The sequence below is a fragment of the Delphinapterus leucas genome, chromosome 19 (assembly GCF_059928025.1).
Source record: "Delphinapterus leucas isolate spDelLeu-1000000601 "Yukka" chromosome 19, BTC_Dleu_Yukka2, whole genome shotgun sequence".
Lineage (NCBI taxonomy): Eukaryota > Metazoa > Chordata > Mammalia > Artiodactyla > Monodontidae > Delphinapterus > Delphinapterus leucas.
Window position 1 is genome coordinate 69,803,516 of NC_143147.1, and position 18,543 is coordinate 69,822,058.

The 18,543-nt window shown below is 48.7% G+C and overlaps 1 protein-coding gene across 3 annotated transcripts in view; it reads left to right on the forward strand.

The window, feature by feature from the left end:
• The window catches only part of PRKCA (protein kinase C alpha), a 370,931-nt gene that overhangs the window by 216,101 nt on the left and 136,287 nt on the right, over positions 1-18,543 (forward strand). The window contains exon 2 of one of the 3 annotated variants that reach the window (XM_030762139.2): positions 11,581-11,647. The exons of the other annotated variants lie outside the window; for them this stretch is intronic. The gene's annotated coding sequence lies outside the window, so the exon portion shown is untranslated. The remainder of the gene's footprint in view (positions 1-11,580; positions 11,648-18,543) is intronic. 3 annotated transcript variants of the gene reach the window in all.

Here is an 18,543-nt window from a genome sequence, read left to right on the forward strand (position 1 = left end):
ACCTCGGTCACCAGGGGAATGCAATTTGAAACCGTAACAAGGTACCTACACCTCTCCTAAGAAAGAACAAGATGAAAAGGCCTGTGGTACTGAGTTGGTGCAGCCGCTTTGGAGACCTGGTCAGCAGCCACCCCATGACACAGCAATTCTGCTCCTAGGCGTCTGCCCAGAAGAAATACATACATACGTGTCCCGGAAGTCAGGTACAAAGTGTTCATGGCAGTGCTGTCCATAATTGCCTGAACCTGGAAACAGGTGCTACCAGGTGCTCCTTGCAGGTAGAACGGAGTTTATTGTGTGTGTAACCCTACAGTGGAATAGCGTGTAATGTCGAATGAAAAACCTGTTACGTGCTACAAAAATGTGATTCTCTCAGACATCATGTTGGGCTAAAGAATCCAGGCCCCAGGTTAGGTGTTTGTTATGACTCCGTGTGTACAAAGTGGAAAAAGAGGCAAAACTCATCAGTCCTGCTTAAGGGGGAGGACGGCTGAGTGGAGGAGGCCCTTGGGGCTCTGGACTGTCAGTGGGGCTGCGGCTATACCAGGAGGGGGCTTGTGGGATAATGCGTCAGGCTGTGTGTTATCACGTGTGCGCGTGGAAACTTTGTTACACGTGATGAAAAGGAAGCTGGTTTTAGAGATGCCCTCATGCACCCAGGGGACCGTGCGGTTTGCGACAGTGTCTGTGCGGTGCCCACGAAGCACGGGGAAGAGAAGAAAAGATGCCAAGGAGCCAAGAGCGAGATCGCGACGTTGCCAAGAGTCACTGGCGGTCGGAAGGACTCTGCTTAGCTCTTGTTCTGGGCTCCGCCTCCATCCTTTACTACCTCTGGCAGTTTTCCTATTAAAATTCCATGTCGCGTCTTGATATAGCCACGCTTGTCTGGAGCTGAGTGCTTAGTTCAGACACTTCAGCCCGAATGGTAAGGGTTAAATTTTCAATGCAGATTGACAGCAGAATCCAGTGGGATAGACTCTGGGCTGGAAACTGGGTTCTGGTTTCAGCCTCCAGTCCTGACCGGGGACAGGTCACCTGGCCGTTCTCTCTAGGTATCCACCCCCGCAAGTTAGTGACGGCAAAGCCACACGAAGAAATCATGCCCCATCTCTGAGGTTGCTAGGCAGATAAAGTGAGGTAGTATCTGTGCACACAATTTGCAAATTGTGACAGTGGAGTAATAAATCTGCTTGCATAATTCACACATCCAGGGAGCTGCTAATCACATCTTCATGTCTCTTAAATTTCCTTATTAAAGTCTGTAGACACATGAGGTATGAAAACCAAAACACAGTTAAAAACAGTCAGCATGATGGAGGAATTTTGGAGAAATCTTCACGTGTAGAATTTTCTTGTTCCTAATCTCTGTCGTATTGCAGAATTGCACGCACTTATTTCTATGTTTTCACGTTATTGGTGGACCACAGTGGATGGCTGGACGTACAGGAGAGGAGCTGGTTCAGGAAATGATTGGGGTTTTTTACCTGTATTTCTAGAGTAATTTTTGTCAGTATATGCACATACGTTTAAATTTAATTATTTGCCTGTTAACAAATCATTATGCCACATTAGGAATAAAGTTTCACACCATGTAATCATTTTAACTCTTATCACCGATACTTGGAATGTTCTCCTTGATGGAAGAAAAAGCTAATTTGGAATGTTTAGTCAAATTTTTTAAAAAAGACTTATTTATTTTTGGCTGCCTCGGGTCTTAGTTGTGGCACGCGGGCTTCTCTCGAGTTGTGGCATGCGGGTTTTCTGTCTCTAGTTGTGGCGCGTGGGCTCCAGAGCGCATGGGCTCTGTAGTTTGCGGCGTGGGGGCTCTAGTTGAGGCGGGTGAGCTCAGTAGTTCTGGCACTCGGGCTTAGTTGCCCCGCGGCACGTGGGATCTTAGTTCCCCGACCAGGGATTGAACCCGCATCCCCTGCGTTGTAAGGCGGATTCTTTACCACTGGACCGCCAGGGAAGTCCCTAGTCAAATAAATTGATCAGGAGAGATATATCTGACTGATAAGAAAACCCATGGGTTAATCAACTTCATTTTAATTGAACAACCTTCCTAAGTGAGTTCTTTGGAAATCGTTGTTCTCAGAAAATAGACTATTGATCTAGGCCAGTGGTTTTAAAATTGCTGTTTAGCAGCAGATGTATATTCCTGCAAATAAAACCTTCCACTGAACCTCAATATATAGGACGGATGAACGGGAGGTCGCTCTGTTCGAAGGAGCACGTGGGGCGGATAGGTCTGTTTTACTGAGATTTGGAAAGACTGTTGTGACGAGTAGAAAGCTGGGGAAACTGTTACTCCGTGTTAGGACGTGAGGAACATTCCTTCTGTGTGCTGTGGCGTGTCATCCGTGTCACCGAGGAGCTGTCTGTTCAGCACACTGATGAAGGTGAAAACTGATGGAATTCAGTGACTGTGGTCCAGCCATCCTGTGATCCTAGACAAAATTGGTTAAACTCCTAATACCTCTAGGTGCTGATAGATTAAACCTCCAGTTGAATTTATACAATTTCCAGAACAAATATTGTGCTTTGAGCAGCTTTGAAAAAAATTAATAGCGACTTCAGGAAAATATCCAGCATGAACCAGCTTTCTTGAAATTCTAACCCGAAGTGTAACATCTCCTCTCCACCACATTGGAAAAGCTTTTGAGAACTGCTGGCATGGGAGCTTTAAAAAGTACATGTTTGTTTTTGTGAGTTTGGGGAAAAAACTGTATTCTGTCTACAGAGGAACTTTTCCATGAATCTCTCAAGACATTTTATATAGGAACACTCATTCATGGGTTGAGCCAACAGCATAACTGGGAAATGAGAAAATTGTTCAAACACACACACACAAACATTACGTCTTCCTCCAAGGTGAGTTCACCAGTTGTTGGTTGATGTAAGAACCCTGCCATCAGGTTAGCCCACGCTTCTGAAATGCCCCTTACATTATAAACATGAAAGGTAAAGGAATTTTGAACCAGTAAACAGAGAACAACCTTAAAACTTCAGACTGTATATATTATACCCCCAAGAACTCCTGATCTGTTCTCATTCAGCTAAAATCAAGGATACTTAGGTCATTAATCTATTCGAACAGAAAGCAAAGAGCATTATCTATAATAAATACAGCCGTCTTTTTTTCCTGTTTGAAAAGTGTCTGTGTTTTTCATTGTGCTCATTACAGAAAATTCTAACAATGTCAAATATGAAGAATAAATAAAAAGTAACCCCAAATTCAGGGGATGGGTTGTTAGAAAAATGCGTACAAGCATTTATAACAAAACATAACACTCCTCTTTGACTTTATGCTTTGCTGAGTAATATCTAGCCTCCTAAGTAGTATTTTTCATTACGGAGGGCCATATCCACCCACCAGAATATATACCCAGCTCATAAAAGTATTCCACCTTCTCAGAAAATGAAATACCACTTGTAAATAAACATCTAGAAAAATGGACTTGAGGGTAAGAAAACAATGTGAAACAAGACCCTACTTATTAATGAAGTCATAGCGCCCTGGGTTGCTAAGGGAGATGAAATACACATCTCATATTGTCTGTGGCCTGTGAGCTCATAGGGTCTTTTTGGAAATGAATTTGGCAAGATGTATCTATAAGCTTTACTACTTATAACCTTGACCTAGTGACTTCTGTGTTGATTGACCTGAAGAAGGAATCCATATTTTAAAAGCTGTTTTATGAAGTGCTCTTGCCAGTTGAGCGACGGTGCAGTTAGGTCTCTGTATCCGAGGGCACAGACCTCGGGGACCCTACGGGCCTTGAGCATCTGTGGATTTTGGCGTCTGCAGGGGGTCCTGGCACAGCCCCTGTGGATACCAGGGGACGACTGTCACACCATACAGAGGGTAGCTGCACATCAGTTAGACTTGCGTCCAGACGGCTGTGCCCCTGCTCTGTGCCTCGGCAAGTTACTGAACCTCTGAGCCTCTGAGTCTGTAAATGGACTTGCGTCCAGACGGCTGTGCACCTGCTCTGTGCCTCGGCAAGTTACTGAACCTCTGAGCCTCTGAGTCTGTAAATGGGAGTGACAATAATCTCTCCCTCTGAGTGTTTTCGTGAGGATTAAAATGAAATTTTAACGTGCAGAGCACTTAGAACCTTGTCTGGCACATAGAAAGCACGCAGTAAACATGGACTGTTACCACCTTATATATGGTTGTGAGTGTGAAATGAAGTAACGCTTGAGGACAGTGTCTGGCTAGAGTCAACAAGCCCTCTGCGTTAGGGTTAGTTACCATTAGTCCACAGAGTTAGACCCACCTCATCATCCGATAACTGGAGGAGAAGCAAAGTAATTATAGTGGTTCCAAATGGTGGCTTGCAAGACGCTCACAACATAGAAAATCAGTTACAACCCAGTGTTAACATCAGGATACCAGTTTTATGTGCACCGTTGTTGTGCCTAAATAAAGGATATATGCATCAGAAGATGAACCAGAATTCATTTCCCAGTTACAGTACCAGCTTCTATGGTGATTGACAAGGCACGAAGCAGCTTGGATTCTGGCCTTATGAAATTAATTTAGAGCATGAGAGAGACTTAACCCCCTCCTTATAGATATCATCATGATCAAGGAAGAGCTTGAATCATTCCGGACCAGTCTGTAATTTGAAATAAATGCCTTTTGAAGCGCCAAAGCCCATGGCTCTTTACTTCGGCATGTAATTTGCTTCCTATTGATTTTTGCAAGGTGCTTGAGGACTTTTTCATGCTGAAATTTCATTTCTGCTGTTCACAGGACAAGAGAAATGTGATATCCATGAACAACTTGACCAGGCTTGAAATCTCATTTTGTTTGACTGCTGAGCTCGCGTGTATAAATGAGCAGATTCAGGCTTCAAGACGGAAGGCAGGAGGGCGACGCTTGGCTCCTGGGCCTGGAGCCCCCTTACGAAGGCTGTAGGGGGCCTTCGTGGGCTCTCATTTCTCCCTTCTCAAACCCAGGAGTTGTTCCTCTGTAGAAGAGCAGTGCTCTTCTGATCTTAACAGTCTGTGGTCAGAGGATTTAAAAGGTGGTGAAGTAAACAGACCCCTGGGTCCAGAGCACTTGGCCATCAGAGCCCCAGAGACGGGGATTACTTCTGCGTCCCTCAGAGCAGTCCTCGGGGCCTTTGTTTCTGCTTCTGAGCTGCCCTCCTGGTTTTGGCCTCAGAAGTGAAGCTCCTTTTCCAGAGGAGAGTAAAAGCAGGACCTGGCCTGGGCAGGGGGCTCTCTGGGCAGCGGGGGGGGGGGGCTCATCGCACCCAGATGCCGGCATCTCCCTCGCTTACCCCACCCTCAGCCTCCGTCTGCAGGAGCTGGGGCTGCCCATCCTGGGTCTGCTTCGGACCGGAGCCCGGCGGGCCTGCAGCTCCAGCCCCCCTACAGCTTTGAGTTCTGTTCTGTTTCTCACCCACAGAGATGTTTATTTTATAGGGGCGTAGACTGTATCTTTTCAAATTGCCTTTTTTCCCCCTGTATTTCTTTTCATGTGTGTCCATGTATTTGGAGCTGAAGGAGGAGGGGTCGCGGGTGAGATGCATGTGGCAGGGGGTGGGGGCTGCTCCTGGCGGGTCCCCTGGTGCCGCGTGAGTCATCATTCTTGATCCTGAGAGCTCACTGCTTAGCCCGCTGTCCCACCGCCCCTCGCGAGCTGCCAGCTCCCTCCAACCCCTGGTCCGAGGTGTCGCCCAGCCCCGAATGCAGGACTGGCATCCTGTGCCCCCCAGCCCGGCTAGCTCTTCCTTTAACCTTTCCCCTCCATTTCCCTTTGTTACCTGGGAAATGCCAGGCTCCAAAACTGCTTTTCTTTGCATCTGTGACGGAGGAAGGGACTGAATTTTTTAAAAAGTAAAAAACAGTCCAACGTTCACCATCTCCCTTTGGTATTTGCTGTTCATCTTACCCCAGAGTCAGGGTACCCCGCCCCCCAGGTCAGCACTCCTGGAAGCCTCCCCACCTCTGCTAGGTGGAGCCCTACGGGCCAGCTGGGGCTCCCACCTGCCAGGTCCACGTCCAGTGGGGTGTCAAGTCCTTGGAGAAGGACAGAGTAGAAGAGGAATTTAGCATGGAGGGGTCTATGTCTGTTTATCCTCTCAAAATGATGACGATCCAGGAAATGCATCTCCTGGGTAGGGTGGACCCAGCCAGCCGTTCAGCCACCTGGTCGACGGAACAAAACGTCCGTGAGGCCACACACACGTGGGGTTGGTTTGGTTTGCACAGACTGTCTCTTCCTCCGAGTGGTGTATAACTATGAGGAAGAAAATGCATGAGATTGATTTCCTTCTACAGAAGTGGCCCTGTCTGTGAGTCACCAGGTTCCAGGCCTTGTACATCTTTTATTTTAAATCCGGCCCCCCCCCCTACATCCGAGGGGGTTGGCTCATGTGCTCATCCAGATCTGTGAGAGTCTCCTAAGTGGGCCCAGTCTCCCCCGGTCCCTGGGGAGTCATGCCAACAGTTCAGGGGGTGACCTGATTGAGTTTGCATGTTTAAGGGGCCAGCTTACTTGCTTGGTAGGCAGAGGGGTGAAGGGGAAGCAAGGAGAAATCACATGCTGTTGATTCCTAGTTGAGGTAGGAAGGAGGGTCGGGTTTCCCCCCTTCCTTTGGCGAGTCCCTTCGTACCTGCCCATCACCGCCCAGTGCAGGTCACTCTCTTTATGTGGATCTCCGTCCTCTAAGCTGGAGTTCCTTGGTCACACTGGGGAGGCCAGCATCTCTCGGTCCCTCACCCAGTGGGCACTCAGTAAATAGGTTAAAGGAAGAGAGGGAAAGTGCATTTACAAAGCTAAGAAGTCAGGTCTCTTACTGTGTAGTTGGGTTTCTCAAGTTCATCTTAGAAACTCTGATGTGACTTCTGCGCTGTAACCTCCTGTGGCTTTGACGAAGGTGCTCTCCTTGGCCAACGTTTGGTCATCCGCTGAGCTCTCTCCTCAGCGAGGCCCTGACTCGTGGGCTCCGGCTTCGTCTCTGCATTGTCAGGTCTTAGCAAGAATCCTGCTGAGTCAACTTAGCTGGAAGCGCCCCCCCCCCCCGCCAGGAATCTGATCCCCTCGAGGCCTGATGGAGGCCATCATCCCCCACCACCCCTGGTGACATCTGGTCCCCCTGCCCCACCTTCAGCAAGAATCCTGTTAGGTTGGTTTAGCCAGAATCCCCTCCTCTCATCCTTGATGTTTTTTCCTGGTCATTTTCCATCCACTGACCCCCACCTGCTCCTAGGCTGTAAGGTCCCCCTTTGCCTTGTTGTCCAGAGTTGAGCCCAGTCTCCCCCCCCCCCGCCCCGCCCGCACCTACTTCGATAGCCCCCGGGAACAGTCTGCCGTACCAGCCGTACCAGTTCAGCAGCATCATGAATAACTCTAAGCTTATACCTGAAGTAAAGTCAGTTCCTAGTCGGGTGCCCAGGGTCTGTTCTTAAAAGCTAACATTTCCATTCCCTTAATGGGCGAGTGAGCAAGGACTCCTGCAGCCTCAGATTCTTGAGGAGTCTGTCTGCACCGGCCTGCTGGCGTCCCTGCGTTCCGCTCAGATCTCCAGCCCCGGGCCGTGCTGCGCTCTGAAGCCGGCAGGGTTTGGCCCTGGGTCGGGGAGGGACCAGACGGGGTGGGAAGAGGCTTACCCTCCTGGCTTTCCCGGTGGGCCTCCGTGCCCCTGCCGCCCAGCGGGAGACCACGGGGCAGTGTTCGGGCTCGGACCCCCAGCGCCCCCTGCGTTCTCGGCCCTTCAGAGAGCTAAGAGCAGGCACGTCAGCTTCTGCAGAGCCAAGTATAAGAGGCCACCCACTTACATATATATAAGCCTTTATGATATTCAAGCCCATGCATTTCGTATAAAGTGCAGTTTCAGCGTGCAGCTCGGTGGGTTTTCACCCCTGAACCCGCCCGTGTAACCTGCACCCAGGACACCCCAGCACCCGGCAACCCCCCTCCGCCCTCTGCCCCCCCGGGAAGGTGACGGCTCTCCTCACCTGATGGCCTGGATTAGCTTTGCCTGTGTTTGCACTTGATACCAATGGACTCATACGGTGTGTAGGAGGACGGACGGCTCAGATGAAATCGGGGGGGGGGGTTTAAGGATTCTTTTCTCTAATCCTCAATTTGTCACGTGTTCCTAGAAATAACAGAAGTGAGTGGAAAGTCCGTCTCATTAGAGGATTGAACATGCTTGGTACACAGCCACCCGTTAGAACTCACAGAATTTAGTGACGATAATGACTGTGCTGCTTGCAGGTTGTTTTATTAGTCCTTTACTGCCTCGTTTATTCTATCACCAGAGAAAGAGTACTTCTTTGAAATAAACTGTCTAGATCGGCGGCCGGGGCACTTCCTCCGCAAAGGGCCAGACCGTAAACATTCTTGGCTCCGTGGGCCAGGTGGTCAGAAGCGGCCACAGACAAGGCTCACGCGTGTGGCTCTTTTCCAAGCAGCGTGATTTATGGGCCCTCAAGTGTGAAGTTCACGTGATGTTCGCTTGTCGCAAAACATCACCCCACCTTTTGTTTTTCCTTAACCGTATTTGAGAGGGGATCGCTCTAAAACTTTTAAACGTTTCTCTACCTTCTCGGAGCAAGCTGATGACGTCTTCTTAGTCAGCTTGGGCGACGTGGTGCAGAAACCAGGCCCGTCTTCTTACCGTGTCTCCCTGGATGAGTTACTTCTCTGGTGTGTCTCCTCTTCTGTGGCGTGGGGACAGTAGTCAGGGAGGACATCCAGCTGGTCATACCGGCTGTGCCAGGTATTCAGGGGCAGAACCCAGGCCGACTGACCGTGGAGAACCAGCGCCCGGGTGGACCGGTTCATTCTTTGGATGTCGGCCTCGATGCTGCGTGCACCCTGCAGAGGTCTTCTGTGTACCTTCCCCAGCCTTTGCCTGGTAGATAGTCATTGCTCTTATTAAAACTAGAGTCAGAGGAGAGAGTCCCTGCCTGGGACCCCCAAGCTGGTCCCTTAAGAACGAGAGCTTTGTGGAATGTGCAGGTTAAGTACATAGACTTTGGGGCAAGACAGCGTGATGGAGTCCCAGCTCTGCCACCTAGAAGACGTGTGTCTCGGGCTGTGTCACTCACCTCTCTGTTCCTTGGTTTCCTCATCTGTAAAATGGGGGAAAATAGAATCTACCGCACAGCGCTGCTTTGAGGATTAAATGAGTGAATGCGTGTTAGAACATTTCAAACAGTCCAGGCACAGAGGGAGCTATCATTATGTGTGTGTTTGCTATCATTATTTTTTGTTTTCAAGTAGTGAATACATTATTGCTGGGCTCTGATGCCTGGTAAAGATAACCGAGGTTCCCAGATGTATGACTGCTGGATAAGTTACATATTAGGTGACAGATTAAGTGACAGATTGGGGAATATCTCATGAACATTGCTTTATGATTTGATGATTTCTTATCCTATCTCACTGTTTTATTTATTTATTTATTTATAATTTTATTGGAATGTCGTTGATTTACAATGTTGTGTTAGTTTCAGGTGTACAGCAAAGTGAATCACTTATACATATATATATACATATATACCTATTCATTCTTTTTCAGGTTCTTTTCCCATATAGTTTATTACAGGGTACTGAGTAGAGTTCCTTGTGCTCTACAGTAGGGCCTTGTTGGTTATTTTATATCTAGTAGTGTGTGTATGTTAATCCTAAACTCTTAATTTATCCCCCCCGGCCACGTTTCCCCTTTGGTAACCATAAGTTTGTTTTTGAAATCTGTGTGTTTCTGTTTTGTAAATGAGTTCATTTATATCATTTTTTAAAATTAGGTTCCACATGTGAGTGACATTGTTTTATTTTTAGTAGCTCCAGGCATCTAATCCTGAACTGAGGATTTTCTGTTTGGGGACACTTCATAAACATACCAAAATGCAAGGGTTAAGAATGGGTGATGAAGTTTTAAGTACTGTGCAAAATGAATGTATTCCTATGAGACTTGAAGTGGCATATCCCGAAGGAAGTCACAGTTAATGGTTAGTTTCCTTTGGGGAAACATTCTTAAAGAATTACAGTCCTGCTCTTGCATATCCTTGATGGAAATCAAACAGCTCCTGGGTTAATGTTTAGTTAAATGAGCCAAAAAAAAAAAAAAAATCACTTTCTCTGGTTAGGAGCAGAGGAAAATTATTTTAATTGAGAGATATTTTTTTAAATGAGAAATAATTCTGTTAAGGTGGTAAGATTATGGGTGATGAATATTTTTCTTTTCTTCTTTTTTTTTTTTTAAAGATGGATTTGCCTTTTGAAAAGGGAAGGGGAAAAAAGCCCAAAGCTATTATAGTCTCTCTCCAAAACAACTTATCTTTCTTGCAACACTAAGATTGCAGAGGTGTGTGTCCTAGACCCACAGCCTGAAGCCTCAAGAATATTCTAGAAAGCTGGTGATACATGTTCGAAGAGTGCTGGCATTTCACGCTGTTAATTCCTCTGGTTGATCTTGGTTTGAGCTCAAAGCCGAAGCCTGCTGGGTGGGCAGAAGGGGAGAAAACATCACGTTTGGGCACAAGTTCCATGTCCCTCAACTCCCGTCTCCTCCCCTCTGCATCTTCCTGTCCCCACTTGGTTCTGGCTTGGCGTCAAGCAGATCTGCGAGGTGAACTGGTGATCGGTTTCCTAGGATGACTGTAACAAATTACCGCAAACCGGGTAGCTTAAAAAAGAACAGAAATTCATTCTCTTACGGTTCTGGAGGCCAGAGTCCAAAATCAAGGTGTCAGCAGGGCCAGGCTCCCTGCAGAGGCTCTGGGGGCATCCTTCCTTCCCCCCTGTAACTCTTGGCGTTTCGATGCTTGTAGAGCATCACTCCAGTCTCTGCCTCTGTCCTCACAAGACCTTGTCTCCTGTGTCTCTGTCAGATCTTCCTCTTCTTTCTGAGAACGCCCGTCATTAGATTTAGGGCCACCGAGAGATCCTTAATGACGTCTGCAAAGACCTTCTTTCCAAAGAAGGTCACGGTCCTGGATGCTGGAGGTGAGGATTCAGACTGATCTTCGAAAAAGTTTGAGAGCCAGTTTCCCCGTTCACCAGCCTTGAGGGCTTAACGTCTCCCAGCCTTGGCTCTTTCCTCGTGGAAATTGGAGGTGGTGGTATTTACCCCGCTGGGTCCCAAGCAGCACATGGGAGCGTGTGCACAGGGGGCACAGCACGGAACTTACAGCAGGAGCTCAGCGAATGTGCTGGGATCTGGACTTGGACTCTCCTTGACCTCATGAGCTTTCTTGTCCTCAAGGGGATTATGTTTGACACCTAACCTGTTGGGTGAATCCAGACAAGTGGGGGAGTCTACCTCTCTAGATGACACGGGTTGTTAAGATTCAGTGAATTAATGCACAGTTTACACCGGTACCTGGCCCTGTACTTGTGGCTTGCTGCTGTGGCACCGTGACCCTGTTGATCTGAATGGGCAGAGGAGGCTTCCAGGAGCCCCTGGAGATCAACCCTAAACCCACCACAGGGTCCACAGTGCAACTGGCTCCCACTGGCCTGTCCTAGCTCTGGGGTTCCTTTAGCCCAGGACTCAGTATCTACTTGGCCTCCAAAAATGCTTTTGGTTTAAAAAAATTTTTTCTTCACTCCAGGTGTTCAGGTAATGAGCCAGGATTAGCATCACTTCCCCGATCACATCTTTAGCTGATGCGATGAGAGGTGAGTCCCAGCAGCGTTCCCTGCAGAAGACACAGGGCGTGCGGAATTCGTCGTCCCTTGTATCAGAAAAATGGGCTCCTCTGCCCTTTCAACCCTGGACCAGTAACTGGTCCCTTTAGGACTTAGCTTAAAAGAAGCCCATCCCCCTTTGCGGCCTGAGGTTGTGCCCTTCCTGGAGATCGTTGCTGCTGTGCGATGCTGATGTCAGGATACGGCTTTCAGCTTGAAGGGATCTTTACTAGGTTCCTCTTGGGGCTCGCTCCCCAGTGACTCGGTGTTCTGGTGACAGTTAACGCTCATCAGTTGGCGCCTAGTGCCCACAGCGCCATGACATGTGAAGGAGACCCTGTCCCTGCCTGCCGTCGTGGGCCTGGAGCCCTCGGAACCCCAGGTGGACACGCAGTCACGGCTGCGGGTGTGGACACAGCAGAGGTGATGGCGAAGGGCCTTTTTAGCCTCACCGCCACCGCGCCGTTCAGACGTTGCCATTGCGAACGGTCTCTGCAGGTCTGCTCAGCAGTTAGGGTCCACTCAGAAACCCGCAGATTTCCATCCTCCTGGGATAGGAAAGGAGCGAAATCCTGGACTGGAATCGTGGAAGTTGAACGTGACAGGACATTTCCTTAGTGTCACTGCGGCCGCATCTCTCCCCGCATTCCCAGTCCTGTGGGAGTGTCTGTCTCAGGGAATTTTCTTGTGTCAAATGTTATGTTCTTGCCCCTCCTCCCTTTTCCTTCCTCCTTCCTCCCAAGGTGATCACTGTTCTGAGGTGGATGTGCATCATTGTCACATTCTCAACACGTGTATAAATGTCTGTCTAGCTAATTATCTAACGTCATTGTGTGTCTTAAATGTTGCATCTGTTGTTTTACAGGATACACCGTTTTTTTATAACATGTATTCTCTTTGCTCCAAAGTTACAGATTTGAGGTTCATCCCCATTGTTTCGCAGAGATCTAGTCCCTTCACTTCCCTTGTTACATAGCGGCAACAATTTATCTGTTGCCCTGCTGGGATTCAGCTGGGTTGCTTCTGCCTTCCTGCTCTTGCATTTTTTAATTTACTTACTTAATTAATTTGGCTGTGCCGGGTCTTAGTTGCAGCGTGCGGGATCTAGTTCCTGGACCAGGGATCAAACCCGGGCCCCCCTGCATTGGGAGCGTGGAGTCTTAACCACTGGGCCACCAGGGAAGTCCCCTTTTCTGCGCTTTTTAACAGAGCTGCAGTGTGCACTCTTCCGCTCAGCTTGCACACACGTGTGAGAATTCCCGAGGTCTGGGTACACCTAGAGGGGAACTGCTGGTCCAAAGGTGGACTTGTCTTGTACTGGGTTTGGCAACTTGCTTTCCAAAATGCCTGAACCAGTTTGCCTTTCTCCAGCGGTGTCGGAGGGTTCTGTTGCCTCAGGTCCCTACCAGTGAGTGCTTTTATCAGATTGAACAGTTTCAACCTGACAGGTGTGAAGCGGCAGGCATTTGCCTCTCTGTGATTGCTGGAAAGGTTAAATACTTTTCCATATATTTGTTGTATGAAGTATAATATCCTTGGCATATTTTTTTTCTGTGACTCTTAGGGACGTGGGAGAGAGGTGGCTCTTTTCTCATTGATTGTTGGAAACTCTACATATCTTAGATACTCATTTCTTGTTACGAGTCACAAGTATCTTCTCCTGGTCTGTGACCTTTTAGCTAAAATATTTTTACGAAAGAAAAAGAAGAAAAGGGCAATAACCGCTTTAAGAGAAGCATCTGTAAAAGGGTCTGTTTATTCTGCTTCTGAGACTACAGTTGACCCTTGAACAACACAAGTTTGACCTGTGTGCGTCCGCTTAAACGCAAATATTTTTCAACAGCAAATGCTACAGTACATACTGCACGATCCATGGCTGGTTAAATCCTCGAGTACGGGGGAGCCGGGGATAAGGGCTGACTGTAAGTTACACGTGGATTTTTGGTGCCCCAAACGCCCTGCGTTGGCCAAGGTCACCTGTGGTTTGTGATGTGCTAATAAGCTAATGGATCGTGGCAGTTCTTCTTTGTTGAGATGTATCAGGATAGGGCTTTCACCATGTTTTTTTCTTCCTGAGTCTCTGTTTTGCCTCCTTAAAGCATCACCTTTAGGAGCATGCATTTGTTCCTGGTGGGTCTCCAGGCTCCCTTGTTTGAGGCTTCAGTGATGAGTTGCTCTGCCACCACCCTTGCCCAGGAGATCACCACCTCCCACTTGCAGGTCAGAGTGTCCTGTGACCTCTGAAAGGGTTAGACTAGGCTGCTAACACCCACCAGCATGTGGTGATTAGCTGCCATTCTCCCAAAGTGGAGAGACGTTCTTCCTAATACAGAAGCAATTTGTGTTCATCACAAACCCCACCGAAAGCATAGTTCTACCCACCAGGGGACAGCTACTGCAGAGTCACACGTGTGTGACCGTGTGCCATGTAACAGCAGGAGCGATTGTAAAGTACAGATTGTTTCAGGTTGTTCCCTTTTCACTTAATAAATATCTTGGAAATCTCCTTCCTGGCTAATGGATATAGTCCTACAGTGTCAGCTCTAATGGCCGCATAGGTTTCCTTTGTATCTTGAAGATCTGGAAAGATTCCTTATTATTAGATACATTGGTGCTTTCCTTTTTTTTTTTTTTAAAGCAGGCTTGACGTAAACATGGATATTTGTGAATATCTTTAACTACTTCCTTGTGGGGGGGTGGGGAATCCAAGCCTGGAATTACTGGATCAAAGCCCTGCTCATTTCTCAGACTTCGGAGTACAGCCCCAAATTATTCCCGTGCCAGGCGCGTCCTGTGAATCGGGAACAGGGAGGTGGCTGAGGTCCTGGGTCTCGGGTCATCCTCTGGGTGCGGAGGCAGCCAACCCCAGACACAGGGGGGCTGCCTCCAGGGCAGGAGGCCGGTCTTCAGTTAAGGGAGGTGGGCAGGGCAGAGGCTCCCTTGGGCTGGTCCATGTAGCTCCCCTCACCACACATGGTCTTCTGCCTAAACCACGTACAGCGCTGACCATGACGAAAGGTGCAGCCCCACCTGTGCTTGACGTGAGTTGCATGTCAAGCACACGCGACTCCTGTCCGTCCAGATAATAAGATACCAGCCTCACCTGCCTCACAGACGTCGGATTCAAGCCACTGGGTGGATGGAAAAGTGGTTTGCGGATGGTCAGGTTCTGTTACAAATGTTGTATAAACAGCATCACTGATGCTGTGCTCGGGTGTGCAGCCCCCAGAGGACACTAAAGAGGATGGTGGTCCAGGAATGAGAGTCTCCCGACAAACAGGGGTGTGGGCAGCCGTGAGGCCCACCGTGGTGTTTAGGTCCGTCCTCTGCCGAGCGCAGCGGGGAGAGCACAGCTCTGCTGTCACCCAGCCCAGCTTCAAATCCCTGCCTGGCCACGACCAGCTCTGCGATGTCGGCCAAGTGACCTAACCTGCCTGTGCTGAGTTCCTGCGTCTGTAAAATCTAGATGCTTCCAGAGTCCTTGTGAGAATCAGGGAATAAGGCCTATAAAGTGCTTACCCAGGTTCTGCTGCTCAATTTGTACAGGCTTTTGTTATAGGCTTTTATCATTCTCTTTTTTCATCTTGTTAATCCTTGTAGGGAGACTGTTAGAACAGAAAAAAAAAAATATTCCCTAGCAGTTTCAAAGCAGCCTAAAATCAAATTCTACTTTTAAGATTCAGTTTTCATTCATCATTCTGGAACTTTCTAAATAGCTCCTTCCTAGTAAAAAGTGCCCATTTTGGGGATTTAATTATGGGCCATGAGGACTTGCTTCCTCTGTCTAAGGTTTGAAGAAAGATCTGGTTCGTTCTACAGGAAAATGAGTAGAGGCTCCATCTTTTGGCAGCCTCACGGGGGCCCTGAGGGGCTTGTGTCCAGGGCTCCCTTCCAGGTTGGCTGGCACTGGGCCATGGCTGGTTCTCCAGGGAACAGGGTCTTTCTCTGTAACTCTGAGCATGTCAGCGAGAGAGCTGTCATCTCTGACAAACGTGTTTTGTTGTGTTTTTTTTTAAATTGCCGCTGAAACATCAGTTGCCTTTTCTGAGTTTACCTTTGTGAACCCAGAGATCACAGAATGTCGTGGTTTGAGGGTGACTGGTCCTAGATTCGGGGGTTTTGTGGTCTAGCAAACAATTTTTTAATGGATGGGATGAGCATTAGAGTGGTCAACTTTTAATTTTTGTTTTTAAAGTAAGGCTATTAGTAGAAGTTACTATCAGCTACACCACCATTTTGTCAAAGAAAGCTCTTTTAACACCACCTGCCTGCAAAGGAAAAAAAAAGGGGGGCGGTAAGGGGAGAAAGAGAAAAAGGACTTACGCTGAGAATATTTGTAAAGATTTTGCATCAGTTGGTTTCATGAAAAACTTTCCTCTTTTGTTATTTTTTCTCTTGTGCATCCAAGGAATCAAGAGATTGCATCCACACAGAGGAAAGGAGATCAAATGACTCGCTCAGGGTCAAGTAGCAAATCATTCTGGGGCAAGGCTGGACCACGGTCCTTCTGAAGCTCCCTTCAAGCCTTCTGGGCTGCTGGTCACTGAGCTATGTAAACTGCCTCTGGTCCTTAGATTCATGTGACGCATGAATTGTGATTTGTTTTGTAAATTGTTCATAACCAAAGAACACTATAAATCAAGAAGCATGTATTCAGGGCTTAAATGCCTGACCCTGAGGATTAGTCTGGGTGGATGCTAAGCAGCTGTATTAAAGAGATACCAGCTTCCAGTGGCTGAGCTGAGAGGAGAGCAGTCCTGAAGCTGGTGGGCAGCTCTCTCCTCGTGGTCACTCAGGCACCTGAGTTTCTGCCACCGTGATGCTCTGTCCGTGGGCTGGGATGCTTTCCTCGTTCGCATGGTTGAAGCTGGTTTGCATGGAAGTGGGGAGGGGAGGATGGGGCACTTAAGCGTGATGTCTTGAAGGCGAGACCCAGAGGAGTCAGCTCCAGCCTAAACCAGTAACACAGCTACGTTGGACTGCAGGGGAGGCCGGCAGAGGTCATCGCAGCTGAGCAGCCAGTGAAAACTTTGGGGGTGAAGTGGGGAGGGGTTTCCATCACTGGAAGAAGAGGAGGTTGGGTACTGGGGAGATCAAAGAGCAATCTTGGTTATAGACATGAAGGTGTTTTTGGTCCTTATCCTTTCTCTCTTTAACAAAATGGGAAAAGAGTGTTCCTGCCGGGGCTTCCCTGGTGGCAGAGTGGTTAAGAATCCGCCTGCCGCGGCAGGGGACATGGGTTGGAGCCCTGGTCCAGGAAGATCCCACATGCTGCAGAGCAGTTAAGCCCGTGTGCCACAACTACTAAGCCTGTGCTCTAGGGCCCGCGTGCCACAACTACTGAGCCCGTGTGCTGCAGCTACTGAAGCCTGTGCGCCTAGAGCCCGTGCTACGCAACAAGAGAAGCCACTGCAATGAGAAGCCCGCGCACCGCAACGAAGAGTAGCGCCCGCTCGCTGCAAATCGAGAAAGCCCGCGCCCAGCAACAAAGACCCAACACAGCCAAAAATAAAAATAAGAAAAAGAAAGTTCCTGCCTCTTGAGCTCCTTCAGTTTTCAGTCCACCTTACTCAACACTCCCGTATGTTGGAAGGCAGATGCCCAGGAAGGCATGGTTGATGTGAGAGCTAGTCTGCCCCATCTCACTTAGTACCCCCAGAGGTCTGGTGTGAGGGAGGGTTGTATGTCTTTGCCCCTTTCCCCAAACACGAGTCGCCTAATTAGAGTATTTCACAGGGAGATCCAAGTGCCCGAACCTGATGATGTCACCCGGTGTTAAAGGTGACGCCCGTCCTGGCAAGTGCTAGTAGGGTGGGATGGTCTGAGGACTGCAGGCTTTAGACCTGTGTTTACCAACACTCAGCTCCTGCTTGATGACGTGTGACAGAAGGGACAAAGCTGTAGATTCCTCTCCCAGATGGCTTCCTTAGTTTTAGTTTGGCAAGAAATTGCTGGAATCTATTTCTTCACGCCGATGGTCTGAGTGCCTTGAGCGAAGGGCAGAGCCAGGCGACCCCGGAAAGAGATGTTACTTAGCGTGTTGCCGCCCAGCACGCTCAGGGCAATCACAGGAAGAGGATGTTTGTCCATAACTTGTGTTTTCTTTTTCCTTTGGCACGTTTACAGTTAAGTTCCCCCAATCCAAAAGAACAGTCTCCTGGTTCCAGGGGCAAAGAATTAAATTAGAGATTAGATCGGAACCCTGCCCCTCTCCTCTGCAGAGAGCCTCGGACATCCTACACTCCCCTCAAAATCGCATCATCCTGAGCGGGGCCCTGGAATTGCTGGCGACTCGGGGACCCGCATTCCAAGATGAGGGACCAAGATGGAGACCCTTCTAAGCGTTCTTACTGCAGGAATTCACATCTGTGTTAGTTTCCTGGGGCTCCCGTGACAAATGACCGCAGTGCAGTGGCTGAGATGTGTTCTCTCGAAGTTCCCGAGGCCAAACATCCAAGATCCAGCTGTTGGCAGAGTTGGGTCCTTTGATGACATCACTCTCTCCGGATGGTGGCCGGCCGGCCTTGGCGTTTCCTGATTTGTAGAGACGTCCCTCCAGGCTCTACCTCTGTCTTTATAAGGCTTTCTTCCCTATCCCTCTGCATCTCAAACCTCCCTCTCCTTTTTCTTATAAAGAGTTCAGTCGCTGGGTTTGAATTTAGCCCCTGCCCCCAAATTCTAGTTGCTCTTGAGATCCTCAACTTAATTACATCTGCAAAGACCCTATTTCCAAATAAGGCCTGTTTTTCACAGCTGGGAAATCAGAAGTGCCAGAAAGTGAGCTGGCTCATCTCGTATTAAAATACTCACCCCAGAGGCTTCCCTGGTGGCGCAGTGGTTGAGAGTCCGCCTGCCGATGCAGGGGACACGGGTTCGTGCCCCGGTCC